The 26,291-nt window shown below is 37.6% G+C and overlaps 1 pseudogene; it reads left to right on the forward strand.

Annotated features, from left to right (window-relative positions):
- The window catches only part of LOC129649599 (dihydrofolate reductase-like), a 29,045-nt pseudogene extending 6,401 nt beyond the window's left edge, over window positions 1–22,644 (forward strand).
- Window positions 22,645–26,291: the final 3,647 nt, after the last annotated feature.

Genomic DNA, 26,291 nt, shown 5'->3' on the forward strand with positions numbered 1-26,291 from the left:
TGTGTAACCATAGCAATGAGAATTAGAGGGATATGGTTGACATAAGAAAAAGAAGTAAAGAATTAAAAGTCTCAAGAAGGACAAAGAGTCACTGGAGTAGGAGAACTGGAATAAGTAAGTTAAATAGGTAGAAGTCTAGGGATTGAAATATAAATTCTGGCAGAGTTTGAGCTTTTGAAAGTTATAAATGTCAAGTTAAAACTGGGTCTTGATAAATGAGATAAAGTTAAAGAAAAAAAAATGCAAGTGAGGCCAAACAATTAAGAAGCCAAGGGATTAGACAGATTATCTAAGTAAATACTGAATCAGCAAGAACTACCCCAGAGTAAATGTGGTGAAGAAGAAAGGGAGAAAAGACTCCAGTCAACCTGAATGAAAGGGGAGTGATTGGAGATTGGCTGGTGATACTCTGAGGAGGGTGCAGTTGATAAAGTTTCTTGGCATAAACTTCAAAGAATCTGTGCATTTGAAAGGGAAGGATGGAGGCAACTTGGAAGCAGCATGGAGGAGGCAAATAAGATGCACACCTTCCTCCTCTCTGAGCCCCAAGTGGAAGGAAAACACTAGCAAATAAAGTCTCCACTCTTGAGTTCTGCCTGGAGTGCAGCATCAGTAACAAATGGCCAGTTTCATTTAGGACAAAAAAAAAGAAAGAATGTTCAGAAAAGAAGTTACTGAAAAAGAGGGGTTGGCTACTAATCAACCACATGTTCCAAAGGGAACAATGGAAGGGCACTGGAGGGTGGAGGCTGGTGACAGACTGGGTCACATTAGGCTCTGCAGCATTAGCTTGTAATCCACAAAGGGAGAGTATTTAATTAAAGATGCAGCCCATACACAGACATGCACTTATGTAACTAAAAGCAGTTTCACAAAACAACAGTTTCCTATTTAATATGTGTGATGTGCTCTGACCAGTTGCAATCATTTGTAAACAAAAATAATGTCATTTTGGAACCACAAATACTCACAAGTGGCTGATTGTTTATAGAAACCCAGGGCTGGAAAACACTGCACTTGGTTCTGCTTTTCCTTCAGGTTCTCTGAGAGGTTTCCCTGTGGTTTACTAAAGTGGCTCAATTATTCATCTTATTTCCTTGTTTATTTGCTTTGTGATGTTTCTAGTTTCCCTGTTTATCTTTCTAATTATTATTGTCCACAGTCTCTAAAAAGTGAACTCTGTGGAGCAGGGGCCTCTCTGTCTTGTCTGTCTTTTCACCACCAGCACAGCACCTAGGTAACACACTCCTGATGCTGTTGTTCAGTCACTCAGTGGTATCTGACTCTTTGCAACCCCATGGACTGCAGCACGCCAGCTTTCCCTATCTTTCAACAACTCCTGGAGCATGCTCAAACCCATGTCCATTGAGTTGATAATGCCATCCAACTATCTCATTCTCTATTGTCCCCTACTCCTTCTGCCTTCAGTCTTTCCCAGCATGAGGGTCTTTTCCAATGAGTCAGCTCTTGCATTATGTGGGCAAAGTATTGGAGTTTCAGCTTCAGCATCAGCCCTTCCGATGAATATTCAGGACTGATTTCCTTTAGGATTGACTGGCTTGATCTTCTTACAGTCAAAGGGACTCTCAAGAGTCTTCTCCAGCATCACAGTTTAAAGGCATCAATTCTTTAGTGCTCGGCCTTTTGTGTTGTCTAGCTCTCATGTCCATACATGACTACTGGAAAAACAATAGCTTTGACAATACAGGTCTTTGTAGGCAAAGTGATGGCTCTGTTTTTCAATACACTGCTGGTTTGTCATTCCTTTTCTTCTAAGGAGCAAGTATCTTTTAATTTCATGGCTACAGTCACAATCTTCAGTGATTTTGGAGCCCAAGAAAATAGTCTGTCACTGTTTCCATTGTTTCCCCATCTATTTGCCACGAAGTAATGGGACAGGATGTCATGATCTTTGTTTTTTGAACATTGAGTTTTAAGCCAGCTATTTCACTCTCTTTCACCTTCATCAAGAGGCTCTTTAATTCCTCTTCACTTTCTGCCATAATGGCGGTGTCATCTCATATCTGAGGTTACTGGTATCTCTGCCTGCAATCTTGATTACAGCTTGTGCTTCATCTAGTCTGGCATTTCACATGATGTACTCTGCATATAAATTAAATAAGCAGGGTGACAATATACAGCCTTGTTGTAGTCCTTTCCCAATTTGGAACCAGTCAATAGTTCCATGCCCATTTCTAACTGTTGCTTTTTGACCTGTATGTAGGTTTCTCAGTAGGCAAGTAAAGTGGTTTGGTATTCCCATCTCCTTAAGAATTTTCCACAGTTTGTTGTGATCCACACAGTCAAAGGCTTTGGAATAGTCAATAAAGCAGATGTTTTTCTGGATTCTCTAGCTTTTTCTATGATCCAACAGATGTTCGCAATTTGATCTCTGTTTCCTCTGCCTTTTAAACCCAGTTTGCACATCTGGAAGTTCTTGGTTCAAATACTGTTGAAGCCTAACTTGAAGAATTTTGAGCATTACCTCGCTAGCATGTGAAATGAGTGCCATTGTGCCATATTTTGAACATACTTTGGCATTGCCTTTTTTGGGGATTGAAATGAAAACTGACCTTTTTCAGTCCTAGGACCACTGCTGAGTTTTCCAAATTCACTGGCATTGACTGCAGCACTTTCACAGCATCATCTATTAGGATTTGAAATAGCTCAGTTGGAATTCCATCATCTCCACTAGTTTGTCTGTAGTGATGCTTCCTAGGGCCCACTTGAATTTGCACTCCTTGATATCTGACTCTAGGTGAGTGATCACACCATCGTGGTTATCTGGGTATTAAGATCTTCGTTGTGTAGTTCTTTGTATTCTTGCTACCTCTTCCTAATATTTTCTGCTTGTTTGGTCCATACTGTTTCTGTCCTTTATTTTGCCCATCTTTGCATAAAATGTTCCTTTGGTATCTCTAATTTTCTTAAAGAGAAAGTTGTCTTTCCCATACTATTGTTTTCCTCTTTTTTTTTTTTCTTTTTTTTTTTGCATTTTTCACTTAGAAAGGCTTTCTTGTCTCTCTCTCCTTGCTATTCTCTGGAACTCTGCATTCAGATGGATATATCTTTCTTTCTCTCTTGCCTTTCGCTTCTCTTCTTTTCACAGCTATTTGTAAGTCCTTCTCAGACAACCATTTTGCCTTTTTGCATTTCTTTTTCTTTGACATGGTTTTAATCATCACCTCCTGTACAATGGTATGAACTTCCATTCATGGTTTTACAGGCACTCTGTCAGGTGGAATCCATTGAATATTTGTCAGTTCCACTGTATAATCATAAGGGATCTGATTTAGGTCATACCTGAATGGTCTAGTGGTTTTCCCTACTTTCTTCAATTTAAGTCTGAATTTTGCCACAAGGAGTTCATGATTGGAGCCACAGTCAGGTCCTGATCTTGTTTTTGCTGACTGTATAGAGCTTATCCATCTTTGGCTAAAAAGAATATAATCAATCTGAGTTCAGTACTAACCATCTGGTGATGTCCATGTGTATAGTTGTCTCTTGTGTTGTTGGAAGACAGTGTTTACTATGACCAGCACATTCTCTTGGCAAAGCTCTGTTAACCTTTGCCCTGCTTCATTTTGTACTTCAAGGCCAAACACACTCTACATATATATTGAATGGATCAATTTTTGAAAATACTAATTTTATACATTCTGGCCTAGAAAATACCTAAGTTGTCCCCAGTTTAAATTCTAGACCTTTAATATGTTCACTAAAAAAATATTCTCTAGAGAAGTATAAAAAGTTTTCCTTGATATCCTTTTGTTTAGGCTATACATCAAAAAAAAAAAAAAAAAAAAAAAAGAAAGAAACTCTACTATGCATTGACAATCTGTCCCTTCACAGTTGCTTTTGTTCCCCCCTTTCCACTGTATTTTGTGACCATCTATAGACTGCATGTCCTCTGGCTTCCAACTAGGTCTGGCCTGTAAAGGTCCCAACAAGAGACCCAGAAGTAGGGGAGTGGGAAGGTAGGTGTTTATTCACCAGGCTCTCTGACTCTCCCATTGTGGACTCAGATCATACATGTTCTTTTCTGGGAAGCTTCCTCAGGTTTCTGCCACTTCTTCTTCTTTTGCCTGTTGAGGCCCAGAGGTGATACCTGCCCTCTCCCCAGCCTCAGCCACAAAACCTTGTTTCATTCTCTTACCTCTGCCCAAGCCTTTCTAAATATTATCTTCCTTAAACTCTCTCCAGTCACCTCATTTGAGTGCACTGTTTGTCTACTACCTGGATCCTGATTGAAACAGAAATATATTTTATTTAAAATATGAACCATTCTAGGCACCTCTGAGTTTAAAAGTCATGCCAAAGGCATTTCTGAACAAGTCTGTAGATGTGTAAGAAGATACACTCTGCACACCCCATCTCTAAACTCAAAGAATTAAGAGGGCGTTTTGTAGCTACAGGCAATTATTCTATTATTACCATAGTAGTGTCATTCCTTAAGTCAAAAAACCACTTACCAGCCATCTACTATGTGCCAGTCTATTGACACAAAGTCAAATAGGTCACAGTGCCTGTTTAAGGAACTTAAAATGTTCTTGTGGAAACCCTAACTTGTGCCTGGAATTCAAAGCAAAATGAGGGTTGAGAGCAAGCTTTAAGTACAATATTACAAGATATAGAAATATTCAATGTGAACACTCAGGAAAGAGCAACTAAATATATCAATACTGAAACATCTCAATTTGATAATTAGATATTTAGTGTTTTTGCATATCAGAAGCAAAAATGCTAGGTCTTTTTGAAGCACAAAATTAGATGTTGTTTGATACAAAATTTTTAAAAATCAGGAAGAATGTATGCATAGGTATATTTCTTTCTTTGAGGAACTAAAGAATAAAACAGATATAAAGAGAAATGAGTTAGCTAATTTGAGACTAATTTTTTTGGATTAGTGGCAGTAGCAGCAAGGGACTACCTTCTGGGTAACATTCAAAATAGGAAGCATTTGCACTTTTAAGATCTGTTACACAGAGATTTTTATTAGGGTCCCTTGAATTTATTTTGTGGTATACACGTCATTTTGGCCTGAACCACTTATAGCTATAATAAACATTTTCATTCTGCCTCAAAGGAATACTAGCATGACTCATGAATTGGGTTTTCAGATAAAAAGATATTAGTGGAAGTTTCCAAAGTAAACCTTATATTCTGGCCTTAGCAGCTAGCTTACTTTTCATCATGAGTAAGGAAGTAGATGTATAATTTAGTGTTTTCTAAAATATGCTAAATGTTTTCTCCATATTTCTTATCTGTAAAGTGAGGAGAAGCCAAGATTTATCCTTTGATACTTGTTCATAAATTGTTAAATTTACATAAATTAATTGGCAAAATCGAAAAGATACTCATAAAAATTAGGTAATATTCAGTATAAGGAAAACAGAAACCTCCTTTAAAACTCATGTTCAGATGACAGTGATGTTTGATTTATTAAATCTCTGTTGAAGCTTCACAAAACCTTTTCTTTTCCTTTCTTTGCTGGAAGTTAGAAAAACATATCAATTAAAGTAAAATAAGGAGCTTGAAGTTGATTATATCTCTGTGTGGCTAGTATGCTTGTTATAAGATGTGGGTAAAATTGTTTACCTGTAAAGGTATGCTTTTCATAACAAAATTCAGACTTAAACTAAAGAAAACTGGGAAAAACAATAGGCCAGCTGGGTATGACTTAAATCAAATCTTGTAACAATTTGCAATAGAGATAATGAATAGATTTAAGGAACTAGATCTAGCTAACAGTGTGTCTGAAGAACTATGGACAGAGGTCCATAATATAGTACAGGAGGCAGTGAACAAAACCATCTCAAAGAAAAAGAAAAGCAAGAAGGGAAAATGGTGAGCTGAGGAGGTTGTACAAATAGCAGAAGAATGAACAGAAGCGAAAAGCAAGGGGGAGAGGGAAAGGTACATCCAATTAAATGCAGAGTTCCAAAAAATAGCTAGAAGAGACAAGAAGATCTTCAATGAACAATGCTTAATAATAGGAGAAACAACAAAAGGGGAAAGACTAGCAATCTCTTCAGGATAATTGGAAGCATCAAGGGAGCACTTTGCCCAAAGATGGGCACAATAAAGTATAAAAATGGTAGAGACCTAATAGATGCTGAAGAGATCAAGAAGAAATGGAAAGAATACATAGAAGATCTGTACAAAAAAATACCTTATTGAAATGGATTACTGTGATGGTGTGGTTAGTTATCCAGAGCCAGACATTCTGGAGTGTGAAGGCAAGTGATCCTTAAGAAGCACTGATTGGTTCAGGATTGAGAAAAGAGTATGGACAGGGCTATCTGTTGTCATCCTGTTTGTTTAACCTGTACGCTGAGCACATCATGAGAAATGCTGGGCTGGATGAGTTAAAACCTGGAATCAAGATAGGTGGGAGAAACATCAACAAACTCAGATATGCGGATGATACCACTCTAATAGCAGAAAGTGAAGAGGAACTAAAGAGTCTCTTGATGAGGGCGAATGAAGAGAGTAAAGAGCTGGCTTAAGACCAAATATATATATATATATATATATATAAAGAACTAAGATCATGGCATCTGGCCCCATTACTACATGGCAAATAGCAGGGGAAAAGGTGGAAGTAGTGACAGATTTCCTCTTCTTGGGCTCCAAAATCACTGTGGGCAGTGACTGCAGCCATGAAATCAAAAGACAATTGCTTCTTGGCAGGAAAGCAATGACAAATCTAGACAGTGCATTGAAAAGCAGAGACATTACCCGACCGACAAAGGTCCATACAGTCAAGGTTATGGTCTTCACAGTGGTTACGTAGGGTTGTGAGAACTGGACCATAAAGAAGGCAGAATGCCAAAGAATGCCTGTGAACTGTGGTGCTGGAGAAGACTCCTGGAAGTCCCTTGGACAGCAAGGAGATCATACGAGTCAATTTTAAGGGAGATAAACCCTGAATATTCACTGGAAGGATCGATGCTGAAGCTAAAGCATCTGATGTAAATAGACCACTCATTGGAAAAGTCCCTGATGCCGGGAAAGACTGAAAGCAGAAGGAGAAGAAGGCATCAGAGGATGAGATAACTGGACAGCATCACCAATGCAAAGAACAGGAAGTTGGGCAAACTGGAGATGGTGAGGGACAGGGAGGCCCTGGTGTGCTGCAGTCCATGGGATTGCAAAGAATTGGACATGACTGGGCAGCTAAACAGCAGCAACAACAAAGGTATGCTGAAGTCCTAACACAAGATACCTGTGAATGTGACCTTATTTGTCTACATGGGGCCTTTGCAGCTATACTCAAGTTAAGAAAGGTCATCCTGAATCAGGTTAAGTTCTAAGTCCAATGACTAGCTACTTTATATGAAAAGATCAGTTTGAGCACAGGCACATACAATACATTTCTATCACCTTAACCTACCCAGTTTGTGGTACTTGTTTATGGCTGCCTTAGGAAACTAACATCAAGGTTTTCAGAGATGACTAGATCTTTTTCATTCATAGCTAAAGCCAAATACACACTGTTAAAACAAGAAAGCAAAATATAAATGATTATGAGAAAACCACAAACAAAACATGAAACCTAAGTAGGTACACTAAAGGCTTCTGGAAGTTCCAAGGTAAAACATTTATTTCACGTTCAGCAGTGATTTAAGTCTGGCTCTAGAATGATAAGAAACACACAACTCCTCTTAAAATTTTATTACTTCAAAAGATATTAAAAAGAAAAGAATTAATATGTCTAGGCCTTATTATTTACCAGATCCACTAAAAGACATTCTTTTTCTAGTATGAAAACTAATCATTACAGTGACTCTGAGATAGAAATGATAGCATCTTTCTTTTCCAAATAAGGAAATCATAAAGAATTTGCCTAAGTTATAGGAGTGATAATGGCCAAGGTAAAAGTACTTCCCACTATCCTGAGTGCTGCTATTCCTAATCCAGAAAGCTCAAGTGTTCTGTGCAATGAATAGAATGTATGTGCATTTACTTATATCTATTGATATATATTTCTCTTCTCCAGATATATATTAAAGATACACACACACATATATCCTTGAAATAAACATATCATCAGATATGACATTAAGAAGTAGCTAGTGTATTGACATCTTTTATTTCTGATATGTAAGATATACAGAACTAATTAAATTTTCCCTGATGTTTGCCAAACTTGAAAAAAGGCATTGATATGAAATCACAGAATGTATATGTCAATTGAAGACAAAAAAGCACAATGTGAGAGTGGTGAGTTAAGTTTTATTTGGGCCCAAATGAGAACTATAGCCCCGGAAACAGTCTCTCAAAGTGCTGCTCTGAGAGCTGCTCTGAAGAGGTGGAGGCGGAACTCAGTATAGATGTGATATTAGTGAAGAGGGATACGTGCAATCAAGAACAGATTTTGGCAGAAGGTTGCTGCTAGTCACGAGGAGCATATTCTCTGTTAATGATTTTAGTGCTTTTTAGATATGAGGAGAAATAAAAAATTGAGTTCATAAAGTTTCAAAAAAATATCTATCTGAAAGCCTGTTTTGCCAGTTTTTCCAGTAACACAGACCCTCATTCCTGATCTCCTCCCTTAACTCCTATCAGGGTGTATTGAAGGTTAGCAACTACTATGGCTATTGACTAATCCTTGCAGAGGCAGATGGCAAGTGACGAATTTTAGTTGGCATGTAGAAAATGCTTTGGGCTTGAAAAATTCACAAATATTGTATGATATACCACAACCACTCTGCCCAAACCAGCACCTTATCTATCATTTCTCTTCTTTATATCCCTATTGCCCACACTTTCTGCCTTATGTATTTTTTTGGTATAGCACAATTCTTTTTAGCAGCATTATAATTGCAAATTCGTGATAAATGGACAACATAAAAACATGGAAACAAACTGGTATTAATAGTGTAGTAATCCCTATTGTGCTATATTTGCATCAGAAAATGCAAAATACACATTTTATAAAGGACAAATTTTATATTTTTATTTTCATTGCCTTGTATAATATTATAAGATTATCATATGTCTTAATTTGCATTATAATTTTTACTACTTAAAAGTATAAATGTGGCAACTTTGCATAGTTCATTAATTTTTAATTTTTCCTTTTATAAAAAATTATTTAATAATGGGAATACCTTTGCCAATCATATATGAAATATGAATTTTACCCCTTATGATTATTTTATAAACATTTTGTATTTGCCTAATAAAAGACATGTGATACTGTACTATACACAATTTTATTTTAATGCTATTTCATATCAGCATTTTCCAGTTTTGTTTACATTTTTAATATTGGCAAAAGTTAGCACATTGACTAAACTGTTGCATATGGAACAGGGTTTTGTCTTATTTTACCTTCTATCTCTCCCCACCCTGTTCTCACTTTCTCTGTCAGTGACAAATTTACACATTTTTTAACATGGCAATAAAGTATAACTTTAATGCAGAAAAAAAAAAAAAGTGAGTTGTCTATGATTACACACTAGTAAGCTGTGCGGCTAGAGTTTGAACCTACATCTAAGGTCAGATTTAGGTTTTGTAGGGCCTAAAGCTTATACAGTATGTGGGGGTAGTTGTTATTTAAGCAAAAGAAAACAATATTTATGAATACAAAATGCCTACGTGGGGCAAGCAAGCGGCCTTGGCGCTTAAACTCATTTTGTTTATCTCTGACTTTCAGCATTTTCTTCCAGGTAATTAGACATATAATACAAATTAATTATAGGCAAAATTTAAATACAATTAATTACTTTTTTAGGTCACTAAAACTTTAACCATCTAGCGTTAGCCATTGCTAATTACAAATATTTATATATTCTGTAGAGATCTTTCCACACATATGCATTTATGTTTGCTTTTTTTTTTAGTTAATGTACTGTGTTGTTGTTTTTTAGTCACTAAGTTGTGTCAGACTGTTTTGCAACCCCATGGACTGTAGCCAGCCAGGCTCTTCTGTCCATGGATTTCCCAGGCAAGAATACTGGAGTGTGTAGCCATTTCCTTCTCTAAGGGATCTTTCTGATCCAGAGATCAAACCCCTGTCTCCTGCATTAGCAAGAGGACTCTACCACTGAGCCACCTGGAAAGCCCTTATGGCTTATTATGGCAGATCAAAAATATTTGGAAAAAATTTTCAGAAATTTCAAAAAAAATGCTTGAATTTGCAGCATCAAGCAACTATTTACAAAGCATTTACATTATATTTACAACTGTTTACATAATATTTGCATTGTATCAGTCATTATAAATGATCTAGAGATAATTTGAAGAATAGGGGAGGATATATTAATATTATATGCAAATACTATTCCATTTTATGTAAAGAATTTGAGCATCTGTGGATTTTGGTATGCAAGAGAGGTTCTGGAACCAATTCCTAGAGATAGCAAGGGGAGGGAGACGGCATTTCTTCCGAAGTTCCAAACACACTTGTACCCTCTAGACCTGCAACACAGCTGCTTCCCTGAGATCTCCCAGAGCTCCTCTCATAGGCTGATTTCGTTTTCTTTATTTCATTATCTAGCTTCAGTTCTCTCATGTCTGCTCTCATAGTTTTAGAAAGGTTTTTGCTTGTTTCCACATATCCCCTTTCTCCCTTAAAGTTCCTTTTTTAGGTATCATGCTCTTTTTTCAGGTTTACAGTGTTATCTTATTTTTCTGAGAGTATGATATATATATATATAGATAGATAGATAGATAGTGGTTTTCTTTTACTGCCTGCATTGTTTCTGTTTCCTTTAATATTTCACTTTCTCTAATATTCTCAGAACGCTTGCTTTGCTCTTTGTGTTTCACGTGAAAATCTCTCCACAAATGTGTGGAAATTATTGTCTTGCCATTAAAATATTTAAGTGTGGGGCACTAAAAAGGTAATTGAAAATTCTGTGTGCATGGAGGTAAAGCTTATCAGCTGAGGGGTTCCTCAGAGAGCGATTGAGTATTTCATTGTTGGGAAAATGTACAGATAAGCAGGGGCAGTGATGTGTATGCCTGTCTGCACTCTTCTTGAAGCCTCGCCATTATTTGTTGACTTTTACACAATTTTCCTATTTTAGCACAAGACTTGGGCTCCACAATTAAGTACTGCAAGTGAATTTCACATGCTCCCTGAGATATTGATTTCCCAAGCCTTTTAAATAGCCAGTTGGAGTGTGGGTGGGGCCATGTTAAGACAATCATATTTCCCATTAGAGTCAACAAACTTGATTTACAATCATTGCCCCAATATAATTAAATAGCACCCCCTTCTACTAAATGTCTCCTGGTTTGGATGATAAATTACTATTTGGTGTTTTCCCAACACTTTCCATTTTTAATCAGGCATTTCATGAAGTCATTATAGTTAAAAAAAACTGATACAAAATAGTAATTTAGAGTGACAACCTCATTCTTATTAAAATTAATATTTTTCTATGAAATCTTTATATAAATTTAATGTTTTCCCTAACAGTTTATTTTTTTTATTTAATTTAATTTTATTTTTTAACTACACAATATTGTATTGGTTTTGCCATATATCAAAATGAATCCACCACAGGTATACATGTGTTCCCCATCCTGAACCCTCCTCCCACCTCCCTCCCCATACCATCCCGCTGGGTCGTCCCAGTGCACCAGCCCCAAGCATCCAGTATCGTGCATCGAACCTGGACTGACGACTCGTTTCATATATGATATTATACATGTTTCAACGCCATTCTCCAAGATCATCCCACCCTCTCCCTCTCCCACAGAGTCCAAAAGACTGTTCTATACATCAGTGTCTCTTTTGCTGTCTCATATACAGGGTTATTGTTATCATCTTTTTAAATTCCATATATATGCGTTAGTATACTGTATTGGTGTTTTTCTTTCTGGCTTACTTCACTCTGTATAATAGGCTCCAGTTTCATCCATCTCATTAGAACTGACTCAAATGCATTCTTTTTAATGGCTGAGTAATACTCCATTGTGTGTATGTACTACAGCTTTCTTATCCATTCATCTGCTGATGGACATCTAGGTTGCTTCCATGTCCCGGCTATTATAAACAGTGCTGCAATGAACATTGGGGTACACGTGTCTCTTTCAATTCTGGTTTCCTCAGTGTGTATGCCCAGCAGTGGGATTGCTGGATCATAAGGCAGTTCTATTTCCAGTTTTTTAAGGAAACTCCACACTGTTCTCCATAGTGGCTATACTAGATTGCATTCCCACCAACAGTGTAAGAGGGTTCCCTTTTCTCCACACCCTCTCCAGCATTTATTGCTTGTAGACTTTTGGATCTCAGCCATTCTGACTGGCGTGAAATGGTACCTCATAGTGGTTTTGATTTGCATTTCTCTGATAATGAGTGATGTTGGGCATCTTTTCATGTGTTTGTTAGCCATCTGTATGTCTTCTTTGGAGAAATGTCTATTTAGCTCTTTGGCCCATTTTTTGATTGGGTCATTTACTTTTCTGGAGTTGAGCTGGAGGAGTTGCTTGTATATTTTTGAGATTAGTTGTTTGTCAATTGCTTCATTTGCTATTATTTTCTCTTTTATATTCTGAAGGCTGTCTTTCCACCTTGCTAATAGTTTCCTTTGATGTGCAGAAGCTTTTAAGGTTAATTAGGTCCCATTTGTTTATTTTTGCTTTTATTTCCAATATTCTGGGAGGTGGTTCATAGAGGATCCTGCTGTGATGTATGTCAGAGAATGTTTTGCCTATATTCTCCTCTAGGAGTTTTATAGTTTCCAGTCTTACGTTTAGATCTTTAATCCATTTTGAGTTTATTTTTGTGTATGGTGTTAGAAAGTGTTCTAGTTTCATTCTTTTGCAAGTGGTTGACCAGTTTTCCCAGCACCACTTGTTAAAGAGATTGTCTTTAATCCATTGTATATTCCTGCCCCCTTTGTCAAAGATAAGGTGTCCATATGTACGTGGATTTATCTCTGGGCTTTCTATTTTGTTCCCTTGATCTATATTTCTGTCTTTGTGCCAGTACCATACTGTCTTGATGACTGTGGCTTTGTAGTAGAGCCTGAAGTCAGGCAGGTTGATTCCTCCAGTTCCATTTTTCTTTCTCAAGATTTCTTTGGCTATTCGAGGTTTTTTGTATTTCCATACAAACTGTGAAATTATTTGTTCTAGCTCTGTGAAGAATACCATTGGTAGCTTGATAGAGATTGCATTGAATCTATAAATTGCTTTGGGTAGTATACTCATTTTCACTATATTGATTCTTCCAATCCATGAACATGGTATATTTTTCCATCTATTAGTGTCCTCTTTGATTTCTTTCACCAGTGTTTTATAGTTTTCTATATATAGGTTTTTAGTTTCTTTAGGTAGATATATTCCTAAGTATTTTATTCTTTTCTTTGCAATGGTGAATGGAATTGTTTCCTTCATTTCTCTATTTTTTCATTATTAGTGTATAGGAATGCAAGGGATTTCTGTGTGTTGATTTTATATCCTGCAACTTTACTATATTCATTGATTAGTTCTAGTAATAATACAAGTAAACATTCTTGAATGTTTCACCAGACTCATGTAGATATTTGCTAACTACCCTAAGGGCCATATGCAATGCTATATTTGTACATTCTCTAGACTCCTTGATACTTCATGAGGGTCTGGCCTTCTAGTGACTGGTGGAAGTTAAGCTTGTTAGCTTCTTCCACTAATAAGGCAGTGGCAGCTACCGTCCAGAGGGAGCCAGGTAAACCTCAGTTCACAGAAACTAGTTGTTTGGAAAAATAGTCTATAGAATGGGGAACTTCCTCTAGCTTCTGTATAAGGATTCCCAGAGCTGCTCCCTGCTTTTCAGCCATATACAAGATGAATGGCCTTTTCAAGCTGTGGAGACCCAGAGCAGGGGCTCTGGTTAGGGTTTGCTTGATATTTTTGAAAGCTTTTTCTGTTCTCCATTCCAAAATAATGGTTCTGTATCTGGGCCTTTAGTGGCTTCATATAGTAGTTTATTTATCAGCCCAAATGCTGGAGTCCAAATTCTAGAAAATCCTGCCATGCCCTAAAAGATACAAAGATGTTTCTTTGTTTTTGGAGTGCTTAGACCTAATATAGTTTGTTTTCTATATGGAGATAACTGTCTACTTTCAGGGTGTATTATATATCCCAGATCATTAACTTGTTGCTTTGTGATTTGGGCATTTGAGATTTGTGTGTTTGTCTGAAAGACTCTGTAACCCTGGACCCCAGAGAAATTAACTGCAATGGTATTTTGAATGAGACCTCCATGGAGGAGTTACATATAAATATATCATCTACATACTGTAAAATTGCCTCTTCTTTTAGATTTATTTCCCTCCGTTCTTTTCCTAGGGCCTGGATAAACAAGCATGAAATGTGAAAGTGTTAGTCATTCAGTCATGCCCAACCCCTTGGACTGTAGCCCACCAAACTCCTCTGCCCATGGAATTCTCCAGGCAAGAATACTGGAGTGGGTTGCCATTTCCTTCTCTGGGAGATCTTCCCAACCCAGGGATTGAACCTGGGGCTCCAACATTGCTAGCCAATTCTTTACCATCTGGGCTACCAGGGAAGCCCAAACAACATAACTCACCAGGCTCCTCTGTCCATGGAATTCTCCAGGCAAGAATACTGGAGTTGGTAGTCACTCCCTTCTCCAGGGCATCTTCCCAACCCAGGGATTGAACCCTTCATTGCAGGCAGATTCTTTACTGTCTGAGCCATCAAGGAAGCCCAAGGTGCTTCCCAGCTGGCACTAGTGGTAAAGAACCTACCTGCCAGTTCAGGAGATATAATGAGACATGGGTTTGATCCCTGGATTGGGAAAATCCTCTGGAGGAGAGCATGGCAATCCACTCCAGTATTCTTACCTGGCGAATCCCGTGGGCAGAGGACAGTCCATAGGGTCACAAACAGTCGGACACAACTGAAGCAGAAGAAACAAGTATGAGCTGTCCCTAAGGCAATATCGTCCAGATATGTTGTTGCATTTGGCCTGAGTTGGGGTTAATCCACTTGAAGGCAAACAGATATTGCAATGAGGGATGAACTGGGATACAAAAAGAGGCATCCTTGAGATGGAGTATAGTTAACCATTCATTGTCCTCAGGAATTTGGGCTAATATATAAGGACTGGCCACAAGGGGATGTATAGAGACCATTGCATCAGTTACTACTCTAAGGTCAAATACCATCCTATTTCCCCATTTAGCTTAATGACAGGCAAAATCGGGATATTGCACAGAAACTGGCAGGGTACCAAGAAGCCATGTTCTAAGAATTTATCTATGAGAGATTGTTTTCAACTTTATGGGATATTGTCTCTTGTTAGGACAGATGCCTTCTGGCCTAAGGCTAATTCTTACAGATTGGGCTTTAAGGCCCCTCATGGGATTTCTTTATCACATATTGAAGGGTTCACTGCTTGTAGAATATGGCTGGGAATAGGACCTTGCTCTGATGGCTAGTCTGTCTTGGTCAGAGTCAAGATAAAGAGTTGTTTGGGGCCTCCTAAGAAATTAAAAGACTCTTAGTCCTTGGAAGGAAAGTTATGACCAACCTAGATAGCATATTCAAAAGCAGAGACATTACTTTGCCAACAAAGGTTCATCTAGTCAAGGCTATGGTTTTTCCAGTAGCCATGTATAGATGTGAGAGTTGGACTGTGAAGAAAGCTGAGCACTGAAGAATTGATGCTTTTGAACTGTGGTGTTGGAGAAGACTCTTAGTCCCGTGGAGTGCCAGGAGATCCAACCAGTCCATTCTGAAGGAGATCAGCCCTGGGATTTCTTTGGAAGGACTGATGCTAAAGCTGAAACTCCAGTACTTTGGCCACCTCATGAGAAGAGTTGACTCATTGGAAAAGACTCTGATGCTGGGAGGGATTGGGGGCAGGAGGAAAAGGGGACAACAGAGGATGAGATGGCTGGATGGCATCACCAACTCGATGGACATGAGTTTGAGTGAACTCCGAGAGTTGGTGATGGACAGGGAGGCCTGGCGTGCTGCAATTCATGGGGTCGCAAAGAGTTGGACATGACTGAGCGACTGAACTGAACTGAACTGATCCTTAGGGTAAACCATTACTTGAGTCTCAAGGCCGTGAGACCAAGGAACGCTTCTCAACTGAACTGAACTGAACCATAGTATGGAGCCAAGGGAGCCCAGAAGGTCTCTTTCTGGAAGGGAAGTAGTACAGTCATGCACAACTATTAATAAAAAGGCAGGTGAAATCAACCACTGTTCAAACCGGCAAGTGAGAGGCCCAGTGTAGTAACAGGTGTGAGGCTTTTCATTGGCGCCAGTCACAGATGAAAGCTTGAGAAATCAAGACAGAGTAAGTGGCTCCATATGAATTAAAAATCAGTCTTGTACCTACCATGTCAAGGACTATGTAGGACTCCTGGATGAAGATATACATCTCACTGGGAGAGTCACCAGAATTCCCGGGAAGTCTCAGTCATCCAGCATGGCCATCTCAAGAGCAGGAGCCCCTCTTCCCCTTTGGGACCAAGGGCAGTCTGTCTTCCAATGATACATTTGTTTGCAGGCAGGGATGGTCCAGGGGGGCTCTTACTGGCATTCTTGGGCCCAATGACTAGTTGACTTGCATTTGAAGCATTCACCCTTGTTGGTCTTACCTATAGATGGATAGTTGAACTTCCTGGGCTCTCTTGGTTGTCCTGAAGTCACAAGGCATGGCTGACAGCAACAGCTATCAGTTTTGTATGATCCCTGGCCTACTTTTCTTATATTGGATTCTCTCTTCCTCCTTAGCTTGATCTCAATTACTAAATATCCCAAATGTCACCTCTATGAGTTGGGGCAAGGGGGGTTATGGCTTTAATTGTAACTTTTGGAGTTTCCACCTAATATCAGGGTCACAGTGGCTGATAAAATATTGCCCTGGCAGGGATTGATCTTCCCAAGTGAAGGGATCAATGTTAGTATATTTTCTAAAAGTTTCCACAATCCACCTAATTAACTGGCTTTTTTATATACTTTCTCACTCCTTCTAATGCACATTGTAACAAAATCATTATTAGAAATCATACAGCTTATTTTGCATTCCAAACATATTCTTTTTGAATGATTCTAGGAAGGTTGCTTCAAATCTCTAAACCTCAGTCTCCTCATCTGTAATTATTAGTTCTCACTCTTTAAGAATGTAATAACAATTAAATAGTACAATGTATGTAATATGCTTAGCACAGTGCTTGATAGCATAATAGGTACTTGATAAGTTCCAGCGTACTAGTGGCTTTGCATTGCTTCACACTATATCTTTAACCAGATTAGTTGCTATTTGACTGATGTTCTTTGGGACATGTTTAACTTAGAAAAATGCCAGACAGGCTAATGTAGCTGACAGTTTATAACAAACAGCTAATTTTATGATTAGGAATATATAAAATTATTGTTTAGTTAAGTAAAACACTGCTTTCTTTCTATCTGTAAACTTTACTCCAAAGAGAGAAAATGTAGAAAGATAAAAGAATATATGAAAGAAAACATGACCAAAAAAGTTAACAACAACTGTGAGTATACCAAATAATCAGTGGTTCTCAAATTTTAGTCACATTTGTTCAACTTAAATACAGTATACTAGTTTTTAAAAGCAATTTATTTTCCTGCATCCAACTCCAATAAGTTATGATTTGGTAGTCCTGTGGGGGAACCCAGGAATACTTAAGTTAATAAGCACACTATATGTGCAGCAGGTGGCTAGTGGACTGCATTTTGAGACACAATAATCTTGCTAGGGCAAGACATGAAAATTCAATAAAAAATACTCTACTGGCCTTCTATTACATGATAATGTAATGCACATGCTCTTAGTTGCAGGTGAGACAACACAGCCATGCAATGCAAACACTGGAAGATAGCAATATGTGAAACAAGCACATGTGCTAAGTCACTTCAGTCATGTCCAGCACTTTGCGACCCTATGGACTGTACACTGCCAGGCTCCTCTGACCATGGGATTCTCCAGGCAGGAATACTGGAGTGGGTTGCCATACCAAGCATATAGCAGCCCCAAATAAATTTAACACAGTTGTGTACTAACAACTCTCAGAAATAAAATCACAACTTTGCAAAATCATTTGGGAAACTTGCACTCAATAAAAATAAACACATAAGTAAAATGGCAAATACTTTCAACTTTCAGTTTGCTCCATTAACTTATCTGAAAACATAAATCAGTTAGCCCTCACAACTCTAAGAGATAGGTACTTTTAATAGTCTAAAGATGAGAAAACTAAGGTACAAAAAGTTATGTAATTAATTTAGCTTGAGGACTCAAAACTTACTAAAGTGGTAAATGCAGGCACTCTTTCCAGAGATATGCTCATGATGATGTTGTAACTAGTTTCCTGGAAGGAAGAAGATAGACTGACTTCAATTCTAATATTTATTCTTGGCCATTACATAGCTTTATGTATTTTACAGGCATTAAGGTTTAGTGTTCCTTTAAATATCTTATATTTTTTTCTGTTTCTTTTCTAACTTTTCAAGTGTGTATATTTGAGTTAGTGATGAACACCAAGAACAAACTGAACAGAGATTAGCAAGGAGGAATGAAAGTTTGCTGCCTATATAGATTTCAGAGCAAGACAAACCTATGATATCCTAAGTTCTTTTTGACATTAACAAGCTGTTCTATTCTCACAAAGTGGATTAGTCTTCCATCATACTAATTAATGGTATGAAAGAACAGCTTTAGAATCTGCATTGTTATCTATGTAATGTTGAAGGGACAGTTTACTGTGTTCACATTTAGCACTCTACTTTTTCATGAGAGAAACAAAATTTTATTTTTGAAGGTATTTTTCTCTATTGTTGTTCAGTCTCTCAGTCATGTCCGACTCTTTACAACCCCATGACTGTAGCATGCCAGGCTTCCCTGTCCTTCACCATCTCATGGAGTTTGCTCAAACTCATGTCCATTTAGTCAGTGATGCCATTCACCCATCTCATTCTCTGTTGCCCCCTTCATCTCCTGCCCTTAGTCTTTCCCAGCATCAGGGTCTTTTCCAATGAGTCAGCTCTTCACATCAGGTTGCCAAAGTATTGGAACTTCAGCCTCAGCATTAGTCCTTCCAGCGAATATTCAGGGTTGATTTCCTTTAGGATTGACTGGCTTGATCTCCTTGTCCAAGGGACTCTTTAGAGTTTTTTTCTCTATTATGATATACCAAAATGGTCACCAAAGCAAAGACATCTGTAATGGTCATCTTTGTTGTTGAAAGAATATGATTGCTATCTGAATGCTTCCAGAATGTTTTAAATAACATGCAAACTCTCTTTTTGTATTTCAGTCATTCTGGTCTTTGTTTCCTTTTGTGAAATAATGCCAATGACTTACTGTTTGCTGGTCCAGTATTATTTCCTATCTTGCTCAAGATGCCTTGATATTGTTAACTACTTACTACTCATGGCACCTAAGATGAATAATTTTCCTGTTTCTTTCAAAATCTATCATTGTATTTTACACTTGACTCTACCTTTCGCTCTTTATTTCTACTTCTGAGTCCTATTGCTCAAGTTTGCTTTGACAATTTCATAATTATCAGTTAGATTAGTTGCCATGTAAGTTACTGGCCACAAGGTGTGTGACTTCCTAAATAATTTTTCACTGCATTAAACTTTTGTATCTTTAACCATTGGTAGGATACATAGCTGCTTTTTTATGTGTTTCCTTAACTAAATTTTTATATGCTCATTTAGGAACTCAGCTTGTAGAGACAAAATGGACCCCTGAAATGCCTTCCATTTCCATATCTTCTTGAAATTTACCATCCATGCAATGTTATTTTCTGATAATTCCAGCTCACATAGTTCTGCTTATCTTTAAACATCCTATACCACTTCATTTTCAGCCATTGAGCTTTTGCTTTGTGTTTTAAATCTGTTCATTCTCTTTACTCAATCTTATTGTAAATTCATGGGGAATAGAGATTTTATATCCTCTACCATTATATCTCCTAGAGTTTCCTTTTTGGGCACTGGGTAGGTACTCATTAAATACTCATTGAAAGTTTTTTAATCATATTGTTGAGTTTCTTCCCCATACTTTGAATTGAGCTCAAACATCACTTAATACATAGCCTTTCTTAGTAAAAAAAAAAAAAGAAAAAAAATTACAAACTAAGACTTTTTATCTGGTTACTGGCCTTTAATTATACTAACTGCAACTTTTAAGTTGCATTACTGATCCAAAGAAAATACTGACTGTTGGTAATTTTCTGACCTGTGATTGATGAAATGTTATTGAGTAACATTAGTCATATTCTTTGTTAGAATATAACTTGGTATTTGGCAGCTATACCATCAATTAGCATTACTGCTGATAACCTCTATTTATATACCAAGTAATTTGTTTTTCCATATAAGCTGAAAGAAGGGGAGAAGGAAATGATAGTTGCTCATTACCACAGTCATCTGCAGTCTGAAAAATAAAGAAATATTTTTTAAACTTTTGTAAAAATCTATGTTGTTAAGTACATGTACTCATGCATGCATGGTCATCTTGGGATGATTTCTGTCTACCATTAAGTATCAATTTATTCTTATTGCCCATTTTTAATCTAGGTCTTTGATACTTCATTTCTTACCTAGATTTTTGGATGAGTCAAATAATCCAAGTCTCCATACCAACGTTCCAAGAGCATTCACAATGCCAAACCAAAGAGTTGCTAACTTAGCTTATTTTCCCCCTTTTCTGAAATGCATTCTAATTAAGCAAACTCATATCTCAATGCTTTTAATCCACTTCTTAAAAAGGAGTTAAGCACTTATTTAATGTCTACTACGTGCCAAGCAATGTGGTGGGCATTCTGCATAAGTTTATAAATGAGAAAATAATAAGCTCTAAATAACTTAGACCAAAATAAAGCAAGCATAGTTCTTTAGATACCAATCTCTTTAGATACCAAAGTATTGGAGCTTCAGCTTCAGTGTCAGTCCTTCCAGTGAATATTCAGGGTTGATTTCCTTTAGGATGGACTGGTTTGATCTTTCACTCTAAGGGACTCTCAAGAGTCTTTTCTAACACCACAATTCAAAATCATCAATTCTTTAGCTCTAAGTTTTCTTTATGGTCCAACACTCACATCCATACATGACTACTGGAAAAACCATAGCTTTGACTATATGGACCTTTGTCGACAAAGTAATGTCTCTGCTTTTTAATATGCTATCTAGGTTTGTCATAGATTTTCTTCCAAGGAGCAAGCATCTTTTAATTTCATGGCTGCAGTCACCATCTGCAGTGATTTTGGAGCCTTTTTTTCCTTTGAGACTTTTTAAGTTATCTCAATATTGACAGCAGAGAAGGCAATGGCACCCCACTCCAATACTCTTGCCTGGAAAATCCCATGGATGGAGGAGCCTGGTAAGCTGCAGTTCATGGGGTCGCTAAGAGTCAGACACGGCTGAGCGGCTTCACTTTCACTTTTCACTTTCATGCATTGGAGAAGGAAATGGCAACCCACTCCAGTGTTCTTGCCTGGAGAATCCCAGGGACGGCAGAGCCTGGTGGGCTGTGGTCTATGGTGTCTCACAGAGTCGGACATAACTGAAGCGACTTAGCAGCAGCAGCAGCAGCAATATTGACAGAGAAAACTTTAAAGGTCTCAAAGGGAAAAATTAATTTTTAGTACTTTAAGTACTTTATAGTTAACATGCAACCAGTAAGGAGAATAATCTAGTTTGAAATTAGACTATTAAATCATCTGTATTAGTAGTATGAATTTTGTTCACCGTTTCCCCTAAAAATAAGAATTTTAGAGGTTTTTTCCATTAATTCAACCTCTGTTTTCATATTTACCCAGACTATCATTTGGTGTAGGCAAATATAAATACAATACAGATTTCAAAAAAAAAAAAAGTAAAAAATTCATTCTAAGCTTCAAATACACACACACACACATTTATTCATATGTAGGCAGGAAGATAAAAAACATTTTTGGTGGAAATTTGAGCAACACTTTTTGTAAGTAGCAAACACCAATGGCTTTTATCTAAGGATTCATTATTTTTAAGATTTCACATTAAGTGGAAAGAAAATAATGATTAATGGCTTAAAGTCAGATTTAGAAAATTTAACATTTTAATTGATTTAATGCTTTCTATATACAAGTTAACATATTTTAAAGATAAAGGTAGTTCGTCTGCTAAACTGCCTCATCACTCTGTCCCAAAGCATGGGGCATCAGCAAGAATGGGGACCTGCCTTAGCTCTTGCTCAGGTATGAATTCAAGCATTCCTCATCAGTAGACGATAAACAGAATTTGGTGATTATGGGTAGGAAGATGTGGTTCAACATTCCAGAAAAAAATCGATCTTTAAAAGACAGAATTAACATAATTCTCAATAGAGAACTCAAGGAACCTCCACAGGGAGCTCATTTTCTTGCCAAAAGTCTGGATGATGCCTTAGAACTTATCGAGCAACCAGCATTAACAAATAAACTAGACATGGTTTGATAGCAGGAAGCAGTTCTATATAAGGAAGCCATGAACAAGCCAGGCCATCTTAGATTATTTGTGGCAATAATCACACAAGAATTTGAAAGTGATGCATTTTTTCTAGAAAATGATTTGGGAAATTATAAACTTCTCCCAGAATACCCAGGTGTTCCTTCTGTCCTGGAGGAGAAAGTCGTTAAGTATAAATTTGAAGTATAAGAAAAAAGCAACTAAAGTGAAAGTGTTTTCTTATCTATTTTGATCTATCTTCCCTCCGTCAAAAAAAAAAAAATGCATTTTTGTTGTATTTTGTTGACTTTAAATCAATTATTCTAACCAATGTATTCTTATTCCCCATTAATCTTTTTTTTATTAATTTTTATTGGAGTATACTTGCTTCATAAAGTGTTAGTTTCTGCTGCACAGCAAAGTGAATCTGCTATGCATATACACGTATTCCCTCTTGTTTGAATTTCCTTCCCATTTAGGTCACCACAGAGCATTGAGTAGAGTTCTCTGTGCTATACAGTAGGTTCCCATGAGTTATCTATTTTTTTAGTGCTATATTTCTCGTCGTGAGCTTCCTTAGTGACAACAGTAAAGGATCTGCCCGCAATGCAGGAGATGTGGGTTTGATTTCTGGGTCAGAAAGAGTCCCTAGAGAAGGAGATGCCAACCCACTCCGGTATTCTTGCCTGAGAAATACCAAGGACAAAGGAGCCTGGTGGGCTACAGTCCATGGATTTGCAAAAAAGTTAGACAAAACTTAGTGACTAAAAACAAACAACAACATACAAGTTAACACATGTTAAAGATAAATCTAGGCATTGTTCCCACTAGCCTTCACTCTTACATCAAGGCTGTATATTGTCACCTTGCTTTTTTTAACTTATATGCAGAGTGTGTGTGTGCGTGCTAAGTCACTTCAGTTGTGTCTGACTCTGTGACCCTATGGACTGTAGCCCGTCGGACTCCTTCTGTCATGGGATTCTCGAGGCAAGAATACTGGAGTGGGTTGCTGTGCCCTCCTCCATGGGACCTTCCCAACTCAATAATCAAACCTGCATCTCTTACATCTCCTGCATTGGCGGGAGGGTTCTTTACCATTAGCACCATTAACTTTTTATTAATTTATTTGTGATAAGTCCAAACTGTTCTTCTGGAGTATAATGAGGTTAACTATTTCAACAAAAATTAGCAAGATCCTTATTAAAAAATTACCTGAAGACTTCCTAGGTGGAACAGCAACTAGAAGTCCACCTACCAATGTAGGTGACATGAGCTCAGTCTTTGGCCCAGGAAGCTTCCACATGCTGTGGAGCAACTAAACCTGCGTTCCACAGCTGCTGAGCCCGCATTCTAGAGCCCATGAGCTGCAACTACTGAACCCTTTTGGCACAACTACTGAAGCCTACACACCTAGAGTCTGTGCTCCAGAATAAAATAAGCCACCATAATGAGAATCCCGTGTGCCAAAAGAATAGTGGCCCCTGCTTGCTGCAACTAGAGAAAGCCCATATATAGAAACAAAGACCCAGTGCAGACAAAAAATAGATAAATAAATAAAATGACAGTTTTAAAAACATAACTCGAGATATTGAATTTTACTACTTTACCCCAAATATTTAACTACAAATTCTTTTCTCTATTTCAACTATTGTGCATCTCCTCTATAAATTATTCATTTTAAACATAAAAATTAAATGAGATACACATGTAAATAATGTTAGATAATGAATTTATTAAAATATTTTACCAAGTTCTTTGTCATGATTGATACTTTACAAATTTAAAATTAAAATTTGAAATCATTTCTATTTAGCTTTATTTCAAAAATATATTTTCAGCTATTTAATAAAAAAAAATATAAAACCCTTCTTACAGGGCTAGCTTTCTCATTGTATAATTTCTTCAATTAGACCCAAATACATTATCCTCTGTGATTTTCTTCATTCTACTTCTTACATCTGATAGACATTTAAAATTCTATTTTCTGCTGTATCATGAATCCTGGGTTGATTTTTTAATTTGTTTGTTTTGCTTGGGGCTGGTGCACTGGGACAACCCAGAGGGATGGAATGGGGAGGGAGGAGGGAGGAGGGTTCAGGATGGGGAACACATGTATACCTGTGGCGGATTCATTTTGATATTTGGCAAAACTAATACAATTATGTAAAGTTTAAAAATAAAATAAAATTTAAAAAAAAAAGAAACACTATTTCTTCCTTCTTTAAAACATTTTTACATCTTTTTTAATATGCACTATTAACTTTTTTAAGCTGTGCAGCTGACAAAAATAATACAAGCAGTTGTTTGGAAAGTACCAATGGGTTATATAGGAATTTGAAAATGGAAATAATCTTCTGTTAGGGATAATGAGGTATATGGCAGTTTTGATGTTGTTATATGATGCTCTAGAGAATTTTTGATGTAGGAAGGGCCTATCAGTTCAGTTCAGTCGCTCAATCATGTTTGACTCTTTGCGACCCCGTGAACTGCAGCACGCCAGGCCTCCCTCTCCATCACCAACTGCCGGAGTCCACCCAAACCCATGTCCATGGAGCCGGTGATGCCATCCAACCATCACATCCTCTTTTGTCCCCTTCTCCTCCTGCCTTCAATCTTTCCCAGCATCAGGGCTTTTCAAATGAGTCAGCTCTTTGCATCAGGTGGCCAAAGTATTGGAGTTTCAGCTTCAAACATCAGTTTTTCCAATGAACACCCAGGACTGATCTCCTTTAGGATGGACTGGTTGGATCTCCTTGCAGTCCAGGGGACTCTCAAGAGTCTTCTCCAACACCACAGTTCAAAAGCATCAATTCTTTGGCACTCAGCTTTCTTTATACTCCAGCTCTAACATCTTTACATGACCACTGGAAAAACTATAGCCTTGACTAGACGGACCTTTGTTGACAAAGTAATGTCTCTGCTTTTTAAATGTTGTATAGGTTGGCGCCATAAAGTGATGGGACCAGATGCCATGATCTTAGTTTTCTGAATGTTGAGCCTTAAGCCAAATTTTTCACTCTCCTCTTTCACTTTCATCAAGAGACTCTTTAGTTCTTCTTCACTTTCTGCCATAAGAGTGGTGTCATCTGCATATCTGAGGTTATTGATATTTCTTCCGGCAATCTTGATTCCAGTTTGTGCTTCCTTCAGCCCAGCATTTCTCATGATGTACTCTGCTCATAAGTTAAAAAAGCAGGGTGACAATATACAGCCTTGACATACTCCTTTTCCTATTTGGAACCAGTCTGTTGTTCCATGACCAATTCTAACTGTTGCTTTCTGACCTGCCTACAAATTTCTCAAGAGGCAGATCAGGTGTTCTGGTATTCCCATCTCTTTCAGAATTTTCCACAGTTTATTGTGATCCACACAGTCAAAGGCTTTGGCATAGTCAAGAAAGCAGAAATAGATGTTTTTCTGGAACTCTCTTGCTTTTCCCATGATCCAGTGGATGTTGACAATTTGACCTCTGGTTCCTCTGCCTTTTTTAAAACCAGTTTGAACATCTGGAAGTTCATGGTTCACATATGGCTGAAGCCTGGCTTGGAGAATTTTGAGCATTACTTTACTAGCATGTGAGATGAGTGCAATTGTGCAATAGTTTGAGCACTCTTTGGCATTGTCTTTCTTTGGGATAGGAATGAAAACTGACCTTTTCCGGTCCTGTGACCACTGCTGAGTTTTCCAAATTAGCTGGCATATTGAGTGCAGCACTTTCACAGCATCATCTTTCAGGATTTGAAGTAGCTCAACTGGAATTCAAACAACCTCCACTAGCTTTGTTCTTAGTGATGCTTTCTAAGGCCCACTTGACTTCACATTCCAGGATGTCTGGCTCTAGGTGAGTGATCACACCATCGTGATTATCTTGG

The sequence above is a fragment of the Bubalus kerabau genome, chromosome 1 (assembly GCF_029407905.1).
Source record: "Bubalus kerabau isolate K-KA32 ecotype Philippines breed swamp buffalo chromosome 1, PCC_UOA_SB_1v2, whole genome shotgun sequence".
Taxonomy (NCBI): Eukaryota; Metazoa; Chordata; class Mammalia; order Artiodactyla; family Bovidae; genus Bubalus; species Bubalus kerabau.